The sequence below is a fragment of the Leptodactylus fuscus genome, chromosome 1, assembly GCF_031893055.1.
Source record: "Leptodactylus fuscus isolate aLepFus1 chromosome 1, aLepFus1.hap2, whole genome shotgun sequence".
Taxonomy (NCBI): domain Eukaryota; kingdom Metazoa; phylum Chordata; class Amphibia; order Anura; family Leptodactylidae; genus Leptodactylus; species Leptodactylus fuscus.
In genome coordinates, this window is record NC_134265.1 from 174,652,326 (window position 1) to 174,674,016 (window position 21,691).

Sequence of the window (21,691 nt, forward strand, 5' to 3'; positions counted from 1 at the left end):
CAGTATGCAGTATATTAAACAAATCACCAATTATGTTCCATGTCGTGCAAGAATCACATTCTGGTGTCAGAACCTGATTGGTTACACAGAGATGAGTGCTATACAGAAGTCCATGTCTTTTTGCAGAAAGGGTCTATATCCGGTAACTTTTGCAAGAATTAACTTTTCCATTGTCATACACTACAGAGCTCAGATTTTCTTTTAAAAAGGCAGCCTGCCAAGGTTTTATTCACATACTGCAGTCATATTGTGATTCTTGACACTTTTTTTTACAAATATCAGGTCAAAACGTCCAGGCCATTGTAAAGGCCATTGTTGAACATTATACTGTGTGTGGGCCATTGTGGGGCATATTTTACTATATGAGGCCACTGTGGAGCATATACTGTGTGGGGATCACTGTGGAGTATAATATACTGTTGGCCCTTGTGGATCATGTTATATGGGGTAGGGGCCACTATGGAGAATATTATTTTGTGTGGGGCCACTGTGGAGCATTATACTGAGAGGTGGAGCATATTAGTCCTATAAGAGTTCCCTTCACTATGTAAATCCAACTTCATCAATTTTATAACAGACATGCAATTTTATTACAGGCTGTACTTATATTTCACAATCACTATAAAACAGATACTGTGTGATATAAACACTGAAGGGCTTACAGAGCTCACAAAAACACCACGGTTCCTTCAAACAGTTGATCAGCAGGGGCCCTGGGTGTTGTACCCCTACTGATCTATTAGACTGTTAGCAGCAGATCAGCTGTTTCCCAGAATATGCAGCTCCCAGTATTGTTCACTGGGAGCTGTGGTGCTTACTCACTGTATTCTTGATAATGCAGTTGTAGGTACTATAGCTGTATCCCCTTCAAGTATCTGAGATACTGCCATAGTTCCCATAACCATCAATGGTCCACTGTAGGGAGGGGATAGGGAGGCCCTGGTCAAAGTTTGCACCGGGCCCACATGGTCATAGATTTCCTATAATTTATAGCAGAGAAAACACAATCTCATATATGCTATATAGATAGATAGATAGATAGATAGATAGATAGATAGATAGATAGATAGATAGATAGATCTGGCAATTTAAAAGGATAGTAATGAGTGGTTAATTGAAGAGATTCATGGCTGTTATGCCTATTGCACAGTGATGGGATTCCACACGGCAGAACTATTCTACATACATAGATATATATAACACAAGTATAACACAAGGTATATTGAAGCATTTAAGTCACCAGGCTCGTAGGTACTCTAGATCTGGGTATATTTTTGTGAAACAGGAGCTTCATATTTACTTGTCTGTTACCTATTCCTTTACTTTACTTTTTTTTATATAGCACCAACATATTCTGCAGCAGGTGGTGCTATATAGAAGGTGCATGAACAGTCAGTATTTGATACAATGTGACAAAGAAGTAACATATTAAACAATAGGAGTGAGGGCCCTGCTCGCAAGAACTTACTCTATCAACAGTAATTGAAATATATAATATGCCATTAATAACTATGTTTACATTATAAATTTGCAACCTCTGAAAAAATATCCTGTGTTTATTCTTAAACTGTTATGTTACTTTATACACATTGCATTGGTTCCAAATATATCTGGCTTAACAAAGTAATAATCTGACCCGCAGTCTTTCCATTTCATAGCTGGTGCAATTTTCTTACCTGTGGAAAGTCATACGACACACCGTATGCCAAAGGCTAATATTCTTTTGTCTTCTAATGGCAATAGAATAGATGCTGTATAAACAGTCAGAAGCATAGTACAACTCAGCACCAAGAGCTCAAGCTGCTGACAGCCTCAGGGTGTAAGAGGAGATTTTATTAAAAATTATAACTAAAGTGAATTCCCAGAGTTAGTTGGAAATTTCCATACCCCGGTCATCTATGGACACAAATGACTAATAAGAGTAATATACACAGATGAAATCTCTGTTCTTAAAGAGAAATATCAAGTGTCCTAGGTAGTTATATAGTGATTTGCCTCAAAGGCTAACATGTTAAGATTAAATTGTATCTGTATGTCTCATATTTAACATTTATTCCTCCAAAAGAAACCAATCAGAAATAAGATAGAATAGCAAGGTAATAAACATAACTGCTCCGGGTAGGTTTGGAAGTCAAAGTATAAATGTACATAAATGCAACATCCATCTAAATCTAAAAAAATTATTCCTGCATATCCAGCACAGAATATGTATACTGAATACAGTATACAGTACAGTATACTCTAGGAGTAACTAGAACTTTCTGAGCTCACGCACAAGGAGCTTCTACAATTGTAATTTAGACAGACTTTTTTTTTTTCTAAAAGTTTAACTTTCTTTTTTTTTATATTGCGATGCATGGAGCATGAAACATGGCTAGTATACTGACAATACACAAGGTCATGTGCATGAAGCCTTACTACCATACATTTTATTGACTCACTAAACAAGACCCCGACACGGTGGAAGAGATAACCATGTTACACCATCCACAAGATATCATTCATCTATAGTAAAATATACTATACATGCTCCAGAAAGATAACATATGTCCTATAGCTTTTGGATGAAAACCATCAGTGGCGTCACTGACTGAAATATACTCTTACTGACACACACACACACTTAGGCTAGATTCACATGAAAGAGGTGCAAAATTTTCATGAAAAATATAAATTTTTCAAGTCCGTTTTGTAGCTGTGTGATATCGATTTTCATGGATCCCCGATATATTTCAAAGTATGGAAGAATCCATGAATCAGGCCAAAAATAGGACATGACCTATATTTAACAGTTCATTGTCCAAAAAAAAGGTCATTACACAGCCAGTATTCACTGTCATTTGAATGTAGCTGACATATGCATTTACTCTGAAGTACAATTACTGCACACATTGACTTGCTGACATTGACGTACCGGGCGGACATATTACATATGCAGCTGGTTCAGGATGGAAGGGGGTCCACTCAGCTGGACAGTAGAGATGATACTAAAGCCAGGAAGTCCACCCAGCAGCCTTGAAAATATTTGTTGGGTGAACCCAATGAGATTCATCACACAAAGTTCGCTAAGCAGGTTTCATTCAGCGTGAACAGGTTGGAAACAAAACTATTATTTTACTCTGGCGTCTATTCAGATGCCAGAGTATAATGATCTGAGGCTCAGATGTGACATAAAGAAACAGTATTACTCACTTCTCCTGGGCTCTGGCACAGGTCCTTGGGCCTCTTCTGGTCAGAGACTGCTGAGGCCTGTGATTGGGCTTCAGTGGTCACGTCAGAATCATGATGAAAAATGATGGCTGTGTAATGTCATTTTGCATCAAGACACCAATCACATGCCTCAGCAGTCTCCAACATCATTTTTTATGTCTCTAAGACCAGAAGAGGCCATAAGACCCACACCAGACCTAGAGTATAATAATTGTTCATGGGTGGCAAACCACCAAAATTTCAGGTTCTTATCTTTGGATTAAAAAAAACAAAACAAGTATAGGCATCTACAGGGCATCATTGTAAGTGGAGGGGATACTGTGAGACATTATACTGTAAGGAGGCCACTATGTGACATTATACTGTAAGGAGGCCACTGTGTGACATTACACTGTGTGGAGGGATTACTGTGAGACATTACACTGTGTGGAGGGATTACTGTGAGACAGTATACTGTATGTGGGCTATTATAGGGCAATATTGTGTGTGGAGGGATTACTGTGAGACATTATACTGTATGGAGACCACCGTGTGACATTATACTGTGTGGAGGGATTACAGTGAGACATTATACTGTATGCGGGCCACTATAAGTAATTATTGTGTGTGGAGAGGGTACTGTGAGACATTATATTGTGTGGAAAGGCCACTAAGGCACATTATACTATGTGTCACCAGGGTTGTGGTGCCTGTTAGGTTGTGTACCATGCCTCATTCCCCAGAAGCCCTGCACCACACGTGATCGCTAGGCCAATTAGTGGGGATGGGGGGCGCAGACACATTATTTGCACAGGGGCCCTCTGCAGTCTGTATCTGCCCCTGCTGATATATATATATATATATATATATATATATATATATATGTATCTATATATGCTTAATGACTTATACACTGACACTGAATTACTGGATGTAATCCTCACTATCTTCTCTTATTCAGAGAGGAGCAGTGTTATAAGAGGAAAGTCTTTTCCCAGCAGAAAGGCAACCATAATGCAGAGCCATTTTTATTTGCACCAAAATGTGATGGAGTCTGTGACATAGGTTCCTGATAAAGCCTCCAACACAGATGTGAACAGGGGCTTAATCTGTGCATCATACAGTATATTAGGTAGAAGGGTTAACAGAAATCCCATAGTTTACTGTGTTTGTAAGCTAATCTTTTGTGTTTATTTGTGCACTGCAAAGTCTCAATGTATTGTTTTATTTTTCTACAAAATCTTAGAACGTCCAGGCCTGTGGTAAAAGTTGTGTAAGTGAGCTAAGAAAGTGTTTGAACAGCGATGTAAAACCACAGCTAATGACTGAAGGAGACAGGAGCAAGGTAGACAGGCTAAGCTTGAAGTACATTGTATTTGGCTTCCATGCAGCACAGTGGCCTGGCACAAAATCAAACAGTCCATTCTAGCATGCACTGGGACCACACTGCTTGATCGAAGTAGCCACAGAAACCACAGGGAAAATGGAACAGAGTCCAAACACAACAAGAAGCCAACCAAAATGATAAGAGACAATGCCAGAAGTACTGTCTTAGAAGACAGGCAATGCTTCAGAAGATTGCACATCAACAGATGCCAACCCCTCATCTCTCATCTACTATGCAAATATATTTTGAATTATTGTGGACAGTAATAAAACAGAGAGAGCAGTTTCCATAGTTCAGCTCTTAGCCAAGACACTGAAGGAAATGGAGCAAACATATCATTATTTACCATTATATCAAATGCATTTCCTCTGACTGTCTTGAACAATAGTGCAACATTCATTGTAACACTCTTTACTGCCTCAAACTCTCCCAGGATCCATTTAAGACTGATGTAAAAGCACTATAGTTGATAGACCGCATTCTAATCTTTTTTCACACAAGCAACTTATAGTTACTATTAAATCAAAGCTCTTGTATTCTTGTAAAGGAAAGTACTGCATAAGTAACATTAATGCACTGGTACATGCAATGTACCCAGACCACCAATAATACCAAGCAATGTTGTACGGGAAGTAAAGTTGCACAAGCCAGCTATATATGTTACAGGAAATGTATGAAATGCAGGCATTGTATAGAATGCCCGGTGTTTTTAGGCAATGTATGAAATGGGAGAATCGTTACGTACTTTGCTTAGGCATTGTATAGATTACCTAAGCATTCTATAGAATGCCGAATGCTATTTAGGCAAAGTACTGGATAGTAGTACTGAGGCCTTCTTTAACAGGATAAATGAGTTTACTTTTGTTTCCTTCAATCATCACATCATAGCGATTCAGCAACCAATAGTCCCTGGGATCCTTCTTAGTAGTCATTTTGGCTTTTTGGACATCATTGATTAACTTCTGGTAAGTAGTTTGGCTTAAGCAAATACTGTTTTTGGCAGCGTTGCCTCGAATTTTGGACAGTTCTTCGTCGAATCGTTGTTTCATGTCCTTCTCCAATCCTCCAGCTTGCTCCTCCTCCCCTTCCCACATTTTCATTCACGAACAAAACAGAACTAAATAGAATTTCAAACGCCTGAGGCAACGGCAGAGCAGAGAAGACCGTCAGGTATCATGCTAGAAGCGAAGCGAAAAGCACGTGCGTGAGAGAGATCTTTGGAGATGCTGCTGAACGAAGTGTAAGTTCTGAGGCAACTGCAGAGAGAGACCGTCTTATGTATCTCATGTGCGCAGACGCAGCTTCATGCTAGAAGCGAAGCGCATGATCATCATCGAAGATGATGATGATGCTGTTGCTGCTGCTAGTGGTGCCTTGCTGAGGAGACATGCACATGGCACAATGAAGGGGATTCGAGACTAGTGTATTTCATGCTGGTCTTGATGTTACCAGCGGCAGCTACACCCCCATCATGAATTAGGTGGTTCCCCCATGTGCCATTGTGCGTGGGCCCCTGGGCTGCCACCATTCAAGCAACTGTTATGGCCTAAATGATAAAATATATGATAGGGGTGACTCAGGCCTATGAATAAGGACTAACTTGTGTTATACTTCGAAACACGTTAGAGGGGTCTGGCTGTCTGGCGGCTGTTTATTGTTATATATTATCCATATTGCACACGTGTTATGGAATTTTATTTTGATGTAAATAACTGTAAGTAATAGTTTTTATTAGTCTGGACAATGGAACTACTTCAATCAAACATTTCCCCAAAACAGGCATCGTCCCCAAGACAGGCTTATTTTTTTAAACATTTTTAATGTTAAATAGTGTACAAAAATGATATAAATGCAGTGTAAGTGGTTAAGCAAGCAGTTTATATCCACTGTCTACCATCCATTTTCCCACAGATATACATGTTACTGTCACTGCGACATAACTTCAGCTGTGTTTGCCTTAGAGAGCTACTTATGGGTTAGGTGGAGTTCTAGGAGCCCTGACATTGTCATACACTATGTTTTAAGCTGAGCTATACTCTGATTAATAACAAACTTATCGCTACGACCCGAAACGAAACAAATTTTCAAAAGTTTGCCCATCTCTAAATAAAGTATTTACTTACAGGGTGGCAAACTAGGCCACTACACAGTAACCATATTTACTACTACTTAGTAGAGATGAGCGAACACTGTTCGGAACAGCCGTTCCGAACAGCACGCTCCCATAGAAATGAATGGACGTAGCCAGCATGCGGGGGGTTAAACGACCGGCCGCCGGCAAAGTGTACGTGCCAGCTGCTTCCATTCATTTCTATGGGAGCGTGCTGTTCGGAACGGCTGATCCGAACAGTGTTCGCTCATCTCTACTACTTAGTATTATTTAGTGGTGTACAGTATGGCGACACTATCTGGAAATATATTTACATTATGCTGTGGGTTTTTAATGCTCATATGTGCTACAAATTACAATAAAATTTTTTCTTTAAATTACAAGTGGGGAGGGGGTAGAAGTACTATTTTAGACTCTATTTTATTTCTTTTCCAAGTCTATCTTTCGTGTTAGCTCTAGTGGATTTTCACCATTGTTACCATTGTGAATATAGCAAATTTGTTCTTGAGCATATTTTCACATAATACCAATATGGTAAAATCAAAGTGTATTTCATAGGAAAAAAATGTTTTTTCTTAGCTAGTATGTCACATGAAAACTCACTTTTTCAGGGAAAATTAATAATCAAGTAAGAAACACTTTTGTGGAAAAAAATGTTAGAAAGAAGCCAAAAGCTGCTGCAAAGTCGAAACCATACTATAATGATGAATATAGGGAGAACTGGACTTTTGCAGTATACACTAAGAAAAGACTTTATGGCAATTTTTTGTTAATTTTCAACTGGAGTTTCTTATTCATGAATCCTTGAGTGTGTAGTGTGCTAAGTGATGTGAGAACTATAAAGCAGAATGACCTGTTCTGTCTAGTGACAAAGTACAGGCACAAGTGAGCTTTGGGCAGACTATAAACCAATCTCAATGGTCTTACCTTCTGAGAATATTATTGTGTGTGCTAAATGATGTGAGAACTGCTGCTGTGTGATCTGCCTTGTGTACTGACACAGTGCAGGTAAGGAGTGGACAGAGCGCAAGCCAAATATCCTTCCTCTTCTAGCAGCACAATGCAATCCTAATAGAGGTTATATGGAAAACAGAGTTTTAACTTGGGTTTCTAAAATGGCAATCAATAGAAATATACAGAAATAGAAATGAAAAATCTATGATGGTAAGACGATTATTTGGTAGGTAGATATTGACATGCGCTGACTTGTAGACACTGATGTAAAGGTGACACTGTATTATATGGCACAGAGTTGCGACAAGCTCTTTTGGTGCCTGAGAAGGGGGTTTCAGGATGCATCCCACAACGTCTGTGATGTAGTTATAGGGGAAGAAGAGATAGCAATTATTACTGGGACCTAGAACCTGTTGGGTCTCACTCTGCTACATAAAATATACCACTATTCTACATGGCATACAGTGCATAGTGCAGGGCCACACCTGCCATGAACCTCAGCCTTAGAAGGCACTTCTCGTCATAAACTGAGGAACGTTGTTCTTTTTAATCAGACGCTACATATTGAATTACTCCAATAGGTAGCAGCCAATACTGTACTCACCGATCCTCGCTCCTCTCCCCTCCCATCTCCTCTTCTTCCCCCAGAGGGTATTGCAGTATTCTTCAACACCTGCACCCTGGTTGCAGAAGTGGAGGTCATACTAGATAGGACAGGGGATCAGTGAACAAAACATCAGCCGCTACCTGTTGGAATAATCAAATAGGTGGCAGCCTACCATTAGAGATATGCTGGACTTGATCTGCACCAAGGGAGGTGAGTAAACACAACAAAAAAGTTACAATAAACTCTCCTGGGTATTCAGTGGTCCTCATGCATTCTTTCAGCCCCTGGCTATTTCAAAGTATTATTATGTTTATGTACCTCATATTACTACTGAAACCAGAAGAGACTTGAAGAGGATATGTGGGGACCGCTGGATGCTGCGTAGATTCCCAGGATAGGTGAGGCAAGATGAGTATAACTGTTTCTTATTTTTACCTCCCCGGGGCCTCCACTTATTTTTACCTCCTTTGGACCCAAAACTTTTGGAAAATATGAGTTGAATCCAGTTCAATTGGAATCAGCTTGTTCATTCCTATGTTAGGCTAACATATTACTGTGTGGAGGTAAAAAAACGGGGGCAGTATATTTTGGGGGAGTCAAAAAGAAGAATACAATATTATGCCGGTGGGCCTAAAAAGGAACAATGTAATGTGTGTGGGAGGGCAAAAAGATGGAAGCAATATTATATACTACTAGCTGGTACCCGCGACTTCGTCTGCGGTGATTATAGAAGTGGGTATATACAGGCGTGGGTAAGGTTTTCGTAGTGTGTATAAGGTATGGGATATGAAATGTAAGTTTGTATCTTGTTTTTGCTGTAATTCTGAGAATACGTGAGACTTTTGTGTTGAAGGTAATTTGTATTTGAGCTGCTATACGGTGTTGTGAGAAACTTTACATAGTGACTTTGGGACACAAGTATTTGAAGTTAACCCTTTCCCACCGATGGCATTTTTTGATTTTTGTTTTTCGTTTTTGACTCCCCTCCTTCTAAACCCCATAACTTTTTTATTTCTCCGCTCCCAGAGTCATATGAGGTCTTAATTTTTGCGGGACAAATTTTTCTTCATGATGCCACCATTATTTATTCTATATAATGTACTGGGAAGCAGGGAAAATATTCAGAATGGGGTGGATTGGACGAAAAAATGCAGTTCTGCGACTTTCTTGCGGGCTTCGGTTTTACGGCGTTCACTGTGCAACCAAAATAACATGTCCCCTGTATTCTGTGTTTCGTTACGATGCTGGGGATACCAAATTTATATGGTGTTATTTACATTTTGACCCCTTAAAAAAATCCAAAACTGTGTTTAAAAAGTTTTTTTTTTGAAAAGTCGTCATATTCCGACAGCCGTAACTTTTTTATACATGCGTGTACGGGGATGTATAGGGCGTCTTTTTTTGCGGGACCAGGTGTACTTTGTTGTTCTACCATTTTCGGGAAATGTTATTGCTTTGATCACTTTTTATTCAAATTTTTATCAGAATCAAAACAGTGAAAAAACGGCGGTTTGGCACTTTTGACCATTTTTCCCGGTACGGCGTTTACAGAACAGGAAAAATATTTGTATAGCTTTGTAGAGCGGGCGATTTCGGACGTGGGGATACCTAACATGTATGTGTTTCACAGTTTTTCACTACTTTTATATGTGTTCTAGGGAAAGGGGGGTGATTTGAATTTTTAATCCTTTTTATTTGTTTTTATATTTTTTTTACTTTTTTTTTAAATTTTTTTTTGCATGTATTAGACCTCCTAGGGGTATTGACATGGGTGGGCGGTGTCGCGGATTGTCAGAGCGGTGGGGGTCGGCAAACATGGCTGATCCAGAGCGTTAAAGAGAGCCTCCTGGAGTATCGTTAAGGTGAGGGGCAAAATGGTAAAGTATATGTATATGTGATTGTGTGGGGTTAGGGGCTAGGCTGTAGAGGGCAATATGAATTTTGTGGCTTGCTATGGTCCAAAGTGTGTGAGATTGCAGAGATGGTGGTGTGAGTTTGGGTTTTGTGGGGGTCCTGGCACAAACGTATGTGCGCTATTGTGACGAAAAGTAGCCTATTGCACAATCGAGTGTAGTGACTATGTTTGTGGAAAATTTCAGCCAAATCGGTGGAGCGGGTTTTGCGTGATTGAGGAACAAACATCCGAACATCCAAACACACACAAACTCACAAACCCACAAACTTTCACATTTATAATATTAATAGGATAGGATTGCTGATGCTGTAAACCATGTTTACTACCCATAGTCACTTCTATTTCCTCTTTCTGCAAAACACTACCAGGACCTTACACTATGTGGAGAATGTCATCACAGATCATGGAAGCTGAAACAACTTCTGATGATAAAACTAGGAAAGGTAATGGGGTCATGGCGTATAAGAGAGGGGTAAATTATGTTCAGTATGTAAGAAAAGGGAACTATAGCGAGTAAATGATGTAAGAGGTAGATTTTCACAGAAGAGGTAGGGCAAAAAAGATGGAGGCAGAACTTTGATGACTCTGAGGGCACATGGTATCTCACAATAGTAAGTTATCTATAAGCAACAGAAAGAGACCTTATCTTTACACAACTGTCCATGGTAGAAAAAAGAGGTCACACTGTGATTATGTGACTTACTGAAGAACATGAAAGCAGGATGAGGAAACACACTGTGATCAGACCGCTATTACTATTGAGAGAATCATCATTCACATAATATAGTCAACATGGTGTCCCTTTATCTCAGGTCCTTTATGAGCATGTCAGGAACATTCAATTAATCATAATAATCTTCATTTACATAGTGACTATATATTCTGCAGAACTCCACAACCAGGTGAAAGACTAGGGCAGCTAAGCGCTGTTTTCCATCTATGACTATTACAACGACTAGTAACTCAGATTCATAGTTTTGCATAAAACATCATCATGAGTCAAAAAAGCAAAAAACAGCAGAAGTTCCTCATGTAGTTTTATGTTTGGGTTAGGTATGACCTCAACAACTATGTTTAATATCGGTCACCATTTTTGCTTTAGAAATAAGTGAGAACAATTCTTATACACAGCTGAAAACACATGACTGTAAATATGTTATAAGCAACCGTACAGAGCTACATTATCTTACAATTCCGGTGTAATAGCACCCTCTTGTGTCATTTATAGGATAAGAAAAGGTTAGGAAAAAAGTCAAAAATCCTTAAAATGATATCACCGAAATTTACTGATATTAAACAAATTCTGGAACTAAAAAGGAAACAAAATGCTACACTTTAAAAAAAAAAGAAAGAACATGAGTAGCCACTAACGCCATGAAAGTGTTTTTATATAGAAGCAGTAGAATAGTTGTAATAATCCTCTTTTAGATGGGTTGTTCAGGAATTACATTACTTGGACAGGAGACTGGAGGAGGTGAAAGTGTCATACTCACCAGTCAGTGATCAGTGGTGTCACCGATGACGTATGTGACCACTAAGGCCACGGATTGAGGACAGGTGAGTATGACTTTTTTTTATGTTTGAGCTTCCCCAGGCTTCTGTACTTCCTGGACAACCCCTTTAAATACTCAAAACAAGTAATAGGCAAATGTTGACAATATCATAATGCACTACTACACAAGTATTGCATATAATATGGTAGTAGAATAATGTAGAGTATAGTACAGTACATTAAGTGGAAAAGTGATCTTAAGAGGACCCTCAAAAGTACTATATATAAATCATAAATCTGTTGTGGGCCATGGTGCAGTTTTATAGGGGCATTACATTTCAAACTATATTTCTACTGTTTTTGACTGATTTACTCAATGCCAATGGTCTAATATTTGTATAATGTTTTGTATGCTAAAACTAGTGTGTAGGTTCTTATACTTTACCTCTCATAAAGCATCCTGTCTCATATTTGGACTCACAGACTTTGTGTCTGTGCAAAAAAAGCGGTTTCATGGTGGAAAGGCTGCATATGGACACCTGCTGCTTACTTTAAAAACCCATTGAAACAAATGGTTTTTTAAAGTGACCGTATGCAAGCCGTCCCCAATCTGTTTCTGTGCAATTTTGGCTGAATCATGGCGGGCGGACAGCAGTTGCAAGTGTGAACACCCCCTCAGACTATCAGGCAGCGTAAGGACATATCCCATTGACTGGGATGAGGAATGGTAATATCCAGTTGTCATATTGTTCTGAAATATTCAAGTGGGATAGTGAAGGAACAACACAATGCAAAGATATAAGAAAAGGTAATACAGAATTGGTATTTATATTTACTAAAACTACTACTTAAAGGGGTATTCCCACGTCGCATACTCACCACTCTTCGCTGCAGTAAATTCTTCTGTCTTCCGGCTTTGTTGTGTCATTGGTGGGCGGGGTTACATATGCAAAGCCAGCGGCGAGAAGTCGTCGCTTCTATGCCGCTGGCCCTGCGTGTGCGCTGCCGATGCACTAGGCATCGGACGTACAGCCTTCACAATGTAATACAGACCCAGCATCCGCTGTAATAGAGAGGCGGATGCCAGGGAGTGTAGATGCCGGCACAGGTGAAGCTAGCAGCGGCAGGACCGATGCTGCTATTCCGCTCCCCCGCTCCCCCCCCCCCCCTCCAGAATAGCAGCATCGCTCCTGCCGCTGCTAGCTTCACCTGTGCCGGCATCTACACTCCCTGGCATCCGCCTCTCTATTACAGCGGATGCCGGGTTTGTATTGGTGGCCCCCCCCCCCCCCCCCAAAGTGTAAACTAACCCCCTCCAGGCTCACTCCCGTGCACTTAGCCCCTCCTCCCTCCCCCCTCAGAGCAGCAGATACATCACTTGACTTATGACCAGATAAGTCAAGGGATGTGTAAAAAAAAAATTAATAAAGTAAGATAGTGGACAAACAAAGCAGTTTTGTTGAAGCAATGTATTTAGGAAAAGTCTTACATTCACAATAACAAGCAGTATAGATAGGATCCTGGTGATGGGACAACCCCTTTAAGGAGAGGTGGCAGCTTAATACAAATGCATTAAAGCACCAATGATCTTAGCGGGACAGTCCAATGATATGTTTTTGTAATCCAAAGATTTTTGGGCAAAAAGCACAATGGGGAAAATTATTAAGACTGATGTTTTATGTGGCAATGTTAACCAATTCCCCAAAGGTGCAGCATGGGAGATCCATTGTTCCAGAAATTAAAGCTATGCAAGTCACATAGGAGCCCAACCTTTTGGTATAACTCAAACCAGTTTTTTGGGTTATAGTAAATTTGTTCATACCCTAGCTTACCTTGGTCTACATCTGGCTCCCCCACTTTCATACAAAATAGTGAATGCGTAGCAATATGGTACACTTTAGCGCAATAGAGAGTTTGCGTGTCAAAAATTCACCACATCTACCTCTACCTACACCAGAAAAATGTAATAGTAAATGTAATGGTTAATAAATTTGCCCCAATGAATCACAGAAAAAAATGCTAAAGGGCCTTTCATTGTTTCTACCATAGGGTTCTCTGCTTACAGACTTCAACTGATAATAGTTTGTGATATGACTAGAGATGAGCGAACAGTAAAATATTCAATATTCGTTTCGAATAGCCGCTCAATATTCGACTATTCGAACGAATTTCGAACTTCATTATAGTCTATGGGGAAAAATGCTTTGTTTCAGGGGATCCCACTCTTCGACTCAGGAGAGTCACCAAGTCCACTATGACACCCCAGGAAATGATGCCAACACCCTGGAATGCAACTGGGACAGCAGGGGAATCATGTCTGGGGGCATCTAACATGCCCAAGTCACTGTATTATGTTGGGATGCCTGTCAGCTTGCGATATGCGGGAGCTGACTTTTTCCCATAGGAATGCATTGACCAGTGTTGATTGGCCGAATGCCATACAAAGTACAGCATTCGGCCAATCAACGCTGGTTCTGCCAGAGGCTCGTCTGTGAGGAGGTGGAGTCTAAGATCGGACCAGAATGGAGACTGCTGTGGACCGATCTTAGACTCCGCCTCTTACGGCAGAACCAGCGTTGATTGGCCAAATGCTTTACTCTGTATGGCATTCGGCCAATCAACGCTGGTCAATGCATTTCTATGCAAAGATGTAGCAGAGCTGGCTGTGCGCTCAGCTCGGTTACTCTGAAGATGCATCCGAGCTCAGCGCACGGCCAGCACTGCTTCATCGGAGATGAAGCAGAGCTGGCCATGCGCTGAGCTCGATTATTCCGAAGATGCAGCTGTGCTGAGTGCACGGACAGCACTGCAACATCGGAGATGAAGCAGAGCTGGTCGTGCGCTGAGCTCGGCTACTCCGGAGATGCAGCCGAGCTGAGAGCACACCAGCACTTCTACATCGGAGATGAAGCAGAGCTGGCCGTGCACTGAACTCGGCTACTCCGGAGATGCATCCGAGCTGAACGCACGGCCAGCACTGCTACATCAGAGATGAAGCAGAGCTGGACGTGCGCTGAGCTCGGCTCCTCTGGAGATGCATCCGAGCTGAGTGCACGGCCAGCACTGCTATGTCGGAGATGAAGCAGAGTTTGCTGTGTGCTGAGCTTGGCTACTCCGGAGATGCAGCCGATGCAGCCGAGCTGAGCACACGGCCAGCACTGCTACATCTCAGATGCAGCAGAGCTGAGTCTGCATTGAACCCTGCTGCACACTCAGCTCTGCTGCATCTCAGATGCTGACAGGGATCCCGACCACATAAAGCCCCAAAGAGCTGGGTGAGTGACATTCCCACCTAAATAAAGGTAATCTCTAGCTAACCCTGCCTGTAGATCTGTCCCTGTCTCACAGTCAAATAGTTCACAGTCACAAATTAATCGAATGTTAAAGCCACCACTCGTATAAATTGGAGGTCACCTGATTTATCCAGCCAATTACTTTTTCCGATTTTTTTTCGATGCCTCCATTGACGTAGATCCGGTCCCACCACCCCTGCGCAGTTATTGGTGCAAAAAAAGCACCAGGGAAGGTGGGAGGGGATACAAATTTTTACTGCATTTGCCTCGTGGTATTCGAGTCCAATTGAATACCCCAAACGGCCTGATATTCGATCGAATATGTATTCGATCGAACAGTGTTCGCTCATCTCTAGATATGACTCCATGGCAGGATAGGAGATATAAAACAAAAATACTTTGTTTACTTTTTCATATGACACTTGCTACTTATAACAGCAATATGGAAGTAACATGTTACTAGGTTGTTGCATATTAAACTATACTACTATGCTAAAAACCATTGCAAAAACTGGTTGCCAGTTAGCGATATGTATGATGCATGTCTTATAGCACCAGTATTACATCAATAACTATAGTACTGTAAGGCCCGATTAACTTGCCCCAAAACTACCACTTCCGCCCTCTGCATTTAGAAGAAGAACTGAACTAGTTCTCTAAACACTACTGATATCTTCATATCTATTGTCCAATATTAAAAAAGGTCGGTTTCCATAAACAGCATTATTCTTGTACATGGGTTGTGTCTAGTATTACATGGACAAGAGTTGTAATATTTTCCGGAAAAACTCCAGTAGCCTGAACAAATTCCTTAACTAAAAATCACACATTTGTACTAGTACACATCCTTCATTATCTGTCATCTTGGATATGTCGAAATATATGTATCACAAGTTAAACAGTTTTTCCAAAGACAACATGGTTTTGTGACAAGTACTAGAGAGTGATATACTTCCTAACCTACTATGTGTCCTAACCAGTGGGTGAGGGTGAATTGTGTCCTTTCAAGCCTTTCATTACCATGTAATTATATTGAATTAATGTCATGAAAAAAATGGTATCTTTAACAAAAACTGCAGATTATTCAAGTATTCAAGATCTGCATGTGAAAAGTACAAAGCAAAATCTAAAGCTCTAATCCGATCATGATGTTTGATAGAGTGTTTAGTTGTAAAAGACTCTTTTCTGGGTTTTAATTTGCAATGGCTTTCCAACTACAACCTCTTTATAGCAGCTCATAAAGCTATCCGAAAATGTTTATAATTCACAATTTCCTGATAATACATTTTATTTGCTGTCTTCAGCTATGAGCCCAACATTTGAGTACAAATCCATCAAAACTTTGAATACACCAGAGGACTCCCATTTGAGTCCATGTCTACATCTTATATATCAATTTTATGTCAGGTTATTGGGTTAGCTAAGTTTAGTCTATCCACATTGTTTGGCTGCTCATTTTATGTCCCAAACATGGATTGCTAAGGTCATTAATTACATGGCTGTCTAAGCAGCCAAATTTTCTTAATCCCTCTGCTCAAAATAAAAACAGATTTTCATAAAGTACTGAGTGCTTAAGGACTGATTTACTGGCTTTTACATATGCACTTTACATTTACATGTTTATAGTAATTAAATATTTCCTGGTGAGATTTTAGCTCTGCTCTATGGGAATAATTTACAACCAATGGTATGCTTGACTTGGTGTTCAGCACCAGTGCTTCAAATGCAGAAACAGACTTAAGACGTGAACAGGATTTTGTGAATGACTTGTTTACCATAGCACTGACCTTTTACAATAACACTAAGACATGTTTTAGTTGGACAATCTACACTCTTCTGTTGCCCCCAACATTATTAATGTTATCATATTAGGTAACCCCACAAGATTACTTTGTCTTCAAATATAGCTCTAGTGTAAACAAGCTGTACAGATATATATATATATATATATATATATATATATATATATATATATATATATATATAGAAGGCCGTGCCCGCTTTAGGCAGTCCTGCTGGTTTCCATCTTCGGCAATCAGTTTTCAAACCCATTCACTTGAATAGGTTTGCAAAGTGACTGCTCGTGAGCATTTTGTGCCTGTCCGCGGCGAAACCGTTTTTCTAACCAGATACAAAGTCTGACATGCAGGACTGTATATGAATGTATTTCTGTATCACAACATACATATAATTCCTGTTGGTCTCTCTTGGAGCTGCCAATTGTCCATTTGGATGTACAGAAATACAATCCTTGACAAGAGGGGGATTGTAAAGTGGTAGATGTGTTTGGGTATTCCAGATACGGTGGGCAGTTATACAGAATGAGCTGATACACACAGAACCAGTTCATTTGTGTAACATTCCAAAAAAGCATAATACAGGTAGTCCTCGACTTACTACGTTGATCCGTTCTTGCGTGGCGTCGTAAACCGAGTTTCAACATAAGTTGGAAACCTACCATACGCCGCCGCGTAGGAACGGATCAACGTGATTTAGTGTGCAGCGGCTCGGAACCGAGGAAGACTGTACCATATACAGTACAGTCTTCCTCGCTTCCGAGCCGCTGCACACTAAATCACATACTGTACAGGGAGAGCTGGCAGCTTGTGTTTATGCTGGAGCTTACGAGACCGTCGTAAGTAACCCGAGGACTATCTGTATCTGTTGTGTTGTCCTTGTTTGCATTTACACAAACACAATTCATTCAATCAGGACAGGCAATGGTTAAAATGTGGATAAAAAGAGGGTCAAAGTGGGGGAGAAAAAAAGGAAGATGTCCTGCATCCAGACCAACTGTCCACATAAGCAGGCTTAGAATATTCCTTTTCCATTAGTACAGTGACCTAGTCTCTCTCTGTGTAGTAGCAGGAGCTTATTCGCAGTCCCTCTGCTCCCTATTTTCCTACATTGCGGATGCTGCTCCTCTCTGCAACTCTCACATCTAATAAGAATGGGCAAACCTCTTAATATTAATTTCCTCTGATTCGGTCAGAACTTGTCAGAACCAGACAGGACATTATCAGACCCCAGAGTATAATAGTAGAGTGCACCAAGGGAGGTGTAAAAAAAAAAAACACAAAAAAAACATTTATAGTCACCTTCCCTCACATCTTTCGGGCCTTCTTGGGACGTCATGACGCTCGTCATTTCCATGTCACTGCTGAGGCCTGTGATTGTCCTGGTTCTGGCACTCTTCTAAGGAGTCACGTGCCCAGAAGAGGAAGAAACAAATCGCCAGATGCCACGAGGAGGCCGAAAGAGGTTAGGGAAGGGGAATATAAATGTTTAATTTCCTTTGGGCCTATTCCTATTATACTCTGCGGTCTGAAGAGACCCCAAATTATAATAATTTACCTCAAACCATGTTGCGGTAGCCATTTCAGTTCGCCCTAGACAAATTAAAAATTGTTAGATTTCAAAAAACAAACAATTTGAAATATTTGGCTTGTTGGGAGCAGATTCGTCCAACACTAATATCCGAGTGTATATTCAAGAATTTTGTATTCTGTATATTGTATTGTGAATTTGTTTTTATTGTGTACTGTTTTATACATAGAAGTTTGTATAGTCTGGATATTGCATTGTGAATTTGTATTCACTTTGTACTTTCTTATACTGAACATTTTGTGTATTAGTGTTAGGTAAACGTATTTTTATCCTACATTGAGTTTACATATCATGTCATATTCTGGGAAGCAATAGAAATAAGCGTTAATAGAAGGGAAAACATAAGCATAAAAGGAATGATCAATATGAGTTATTGATAGATATTTCTAACCTCCATATTAATTCTACCTTACACCCTTTATAAAGAGGGCGTACACATTCTTGCCCTTGTCCTTTTCTGGTAGCATGGTCAATTACATTATACTCCCGCTATAAGCATTTCTTTTTGATTTAAAGAGCATTTTTTTTTAAATCAATTTCCTGTATGGTGACCCTTGGAGTATGACCTATGTTAATAGGAGTGGTCATCTAGGAGGATGACATGACTTTATGGATACAAGTGAAGGCCAGCAGATGTGCTTACTGATTTGAATTTTATTGGAAGAGATTTGGATTTCTCATATTGAACAGCTCTCTGTGTGGGTGGTCCTTGGGTTGTTAATCCTTTGAGAGCAACACTTCCACTACCAAATGGTATAACAATACTTTAAGCAGGGATTTATCATTCTTTAGACAAGCAAATGTCTCAGGAGACTCCTATATCAATGTCTATGGTTTAGCACTGCACATCAATTTTCATACAGAACCCTTAGTGTCCAATGAGAGAATAACCTTAGCAGATGGAACTGGCTAAAATAGGATTTGCTTTTTATTCCTATTTACACTTTTATTCCCCCTGTGGTCATTGCAAACACTACATTTTTTAACCTGAATTATAAATTAAATATTTTTTTTTTGTTTTTTACTCTGATTTTCTTCAGCTGACCTCTTAAATACAAAATTACCATTGTCTTAACAGCTACGAGAAGAGTCATATGTACCTAAACTGGCTAGATTATACCCGGGTATACTTTGGCCTAGGCCAAATTATACCCCGGGGTATAAAATAGCCTAGGCCAAAGTATACCCCTCCAGGCCAGATTATACCCCCCGGGGTTAAATTGGCCTAGGCTAGAGTATACCCCGGGTATATTTTGGCCTAGGCCAAACTATACCCCGGGGTGTGTGATAGCCTAGGCCAAACTGTAACAGGCCAGAGTATACCCTCAGGCCAGACTATGACCAGGGTTAAATTGGCCTAGGCTAGAATAAACCCTGGGTTTATTTTGGCCTAGGCCAATTTATATCCAGGAGTATAAATGAGCTTAGGTCAATTCATACCTCTCAGGTCATATTATACCCACCTGTGATCAAATCGGCCTAGGCTAATATATACCCCAGAGTATACATTAGCCTAGGCCAATTTAAATTCACAGTTTGCGCAAATATGTGTACAAAAGTGTGGAACCTTGTTATAGTCTGGCCCAGGCCATAGTATACCCCTGGTGATACACTCTACACCGGGGGTGTAAAATAGCTTAGGCCAGACTATATCCTCCTGCCTTATCGGGCGCATATTTTAAAAAGTTGCAAACAGCAAGTAAAAATTCTTGCAAGTAACAAGCCGAGTGCAAACCAAAATGCCTTAAGATTGCACCAAATTATCATCTAAATAGTAACTGCGCAATTTTACCCCACGCGCAGAAAATAAAGGCAATGTTACATTCCCCTCACAGACTTTTTTCTTTACTTCAACCAGAAAAAAACTTGAAGTGTCATATACTAATCAGATGCCAAGCGGAGATCGTATACGTGGCGCAAAATCACGGCCACAAAATAGCGCCGCGTATACGATTCCGGCTCCCATTGAAATCAATGGGAGCATATACGGCCCGAAAAATCTCACGCGGCGTCTACGTGCCACATCACGCGGCACTTTACTCCGTGTGAACTCACCCTAAGACTTTCAACCTACTACCAAGTTCAAGAAGGAAGTCTCTTAGCACCACTGTTGGCCTTATGTTTAGTAGGGTTGTATACTATGGATGCAGAAGGGACCTTGGACAACCACAGCGTACATATAAAACCAAAGGTGATGGGAACTGCTTCTCCGGGGCCATCAGCTACATCTTGACAGAAACAGAGGACAACCATTCCCTTCTCAGAGATAAAGTTATCGACCACATGAAAACTGACTTGACAAAAAAACTACAGGACTACTTGAACCAAAATGTGAATGAATATGTGGACATCTCTGGAATCTCTCGTGACGGAGTCTGGACAACTGATGCAGAGATCATGGCCACAACGAATCTGTTGAGCTGCGACATAATCATCTACACAAACATCGGTGACTCTATGGATTGGTTGACATATCCTGCAAGCTTCAATCTGCAGTCAACAACGGAACATGCACTGTATCTTGAAAATAAGCATGATCATTTCAATGTTGTTATCAGTGTTTAGCTTTAAACGTTAATATTGTTGCAAGGACTTGCTAGACTAAAGGTCCTAATACACAGAATAATTATTGGGTTATTTGTTGTCCCAGATAGTTGGACCTTGCATAGCACAATAAGTGACATCGCACATGTGAAATCATTGAGAAAAAAAAATGTCCATACTCAATACCCAGCAAGTCCTGGTCCTCCTCCGTCCCTCATCCATGTCTCTGCCAGCCACCATTTATCGCTTCTCTGGCTGCAGCTTTTGAATTTTATGCAGTTTCCTATCTCCGTGGGGCTTCCAGGGCACCTGATCAGTGCATGACACATCATGCACTGATCAAGTGAATCATAAACATTCGCCCCATGTAAAACCACCTTTACAAGTTTATGTTCTGGATGTTATAACTTTTCTTATAATATTAGCATTCAAGTTTTTTTTATCCTCCCTTATTTTCTACACCTGGTGTAGAAATTTTTTGCATAATTTTTTCAGTATACACCAGGTGTAGAAATTAAGTTCAATGATACCCCAAATTCCTCAATGCTAATGATTTCATTGGGGTATAATATGATATGAAAGGTATAAATTGGCCTAGGCCACTTTAACCCCAGATCCATGTTAGATAGGTATAATCTGGCCTGGAGGGGTATAGTTTGGCATAGGCTATTTTACACCCCGGGGTATAGTTTGGCCTAGGCCAGTTTATACTCGGGTATAGTTTGGCCTAGGCCAAATAATACCCGGGGTTAATCTGGGACAGGGTTACTCTGGCCTGTTACACCGGTGTTCTGTTCTTGCTGCGACGCCATT

At 40.4% G+C, this 21,691-nt stretch overlaps 1 protein-coding gene across 1 annotated transcript in view; it reads right to left on the reverse strand.

Moving 5' to 3' along the window:
- Positions 1–21,691, reverse strand: part of ADAMTSL1 (ADAMTS like 1) — a 624,112-nt gene that overhangs the window by 386,120 nt on the left and 216,301 nt on the right. The gene's annotated exons all lie outside the window — the stretch shown is intronic.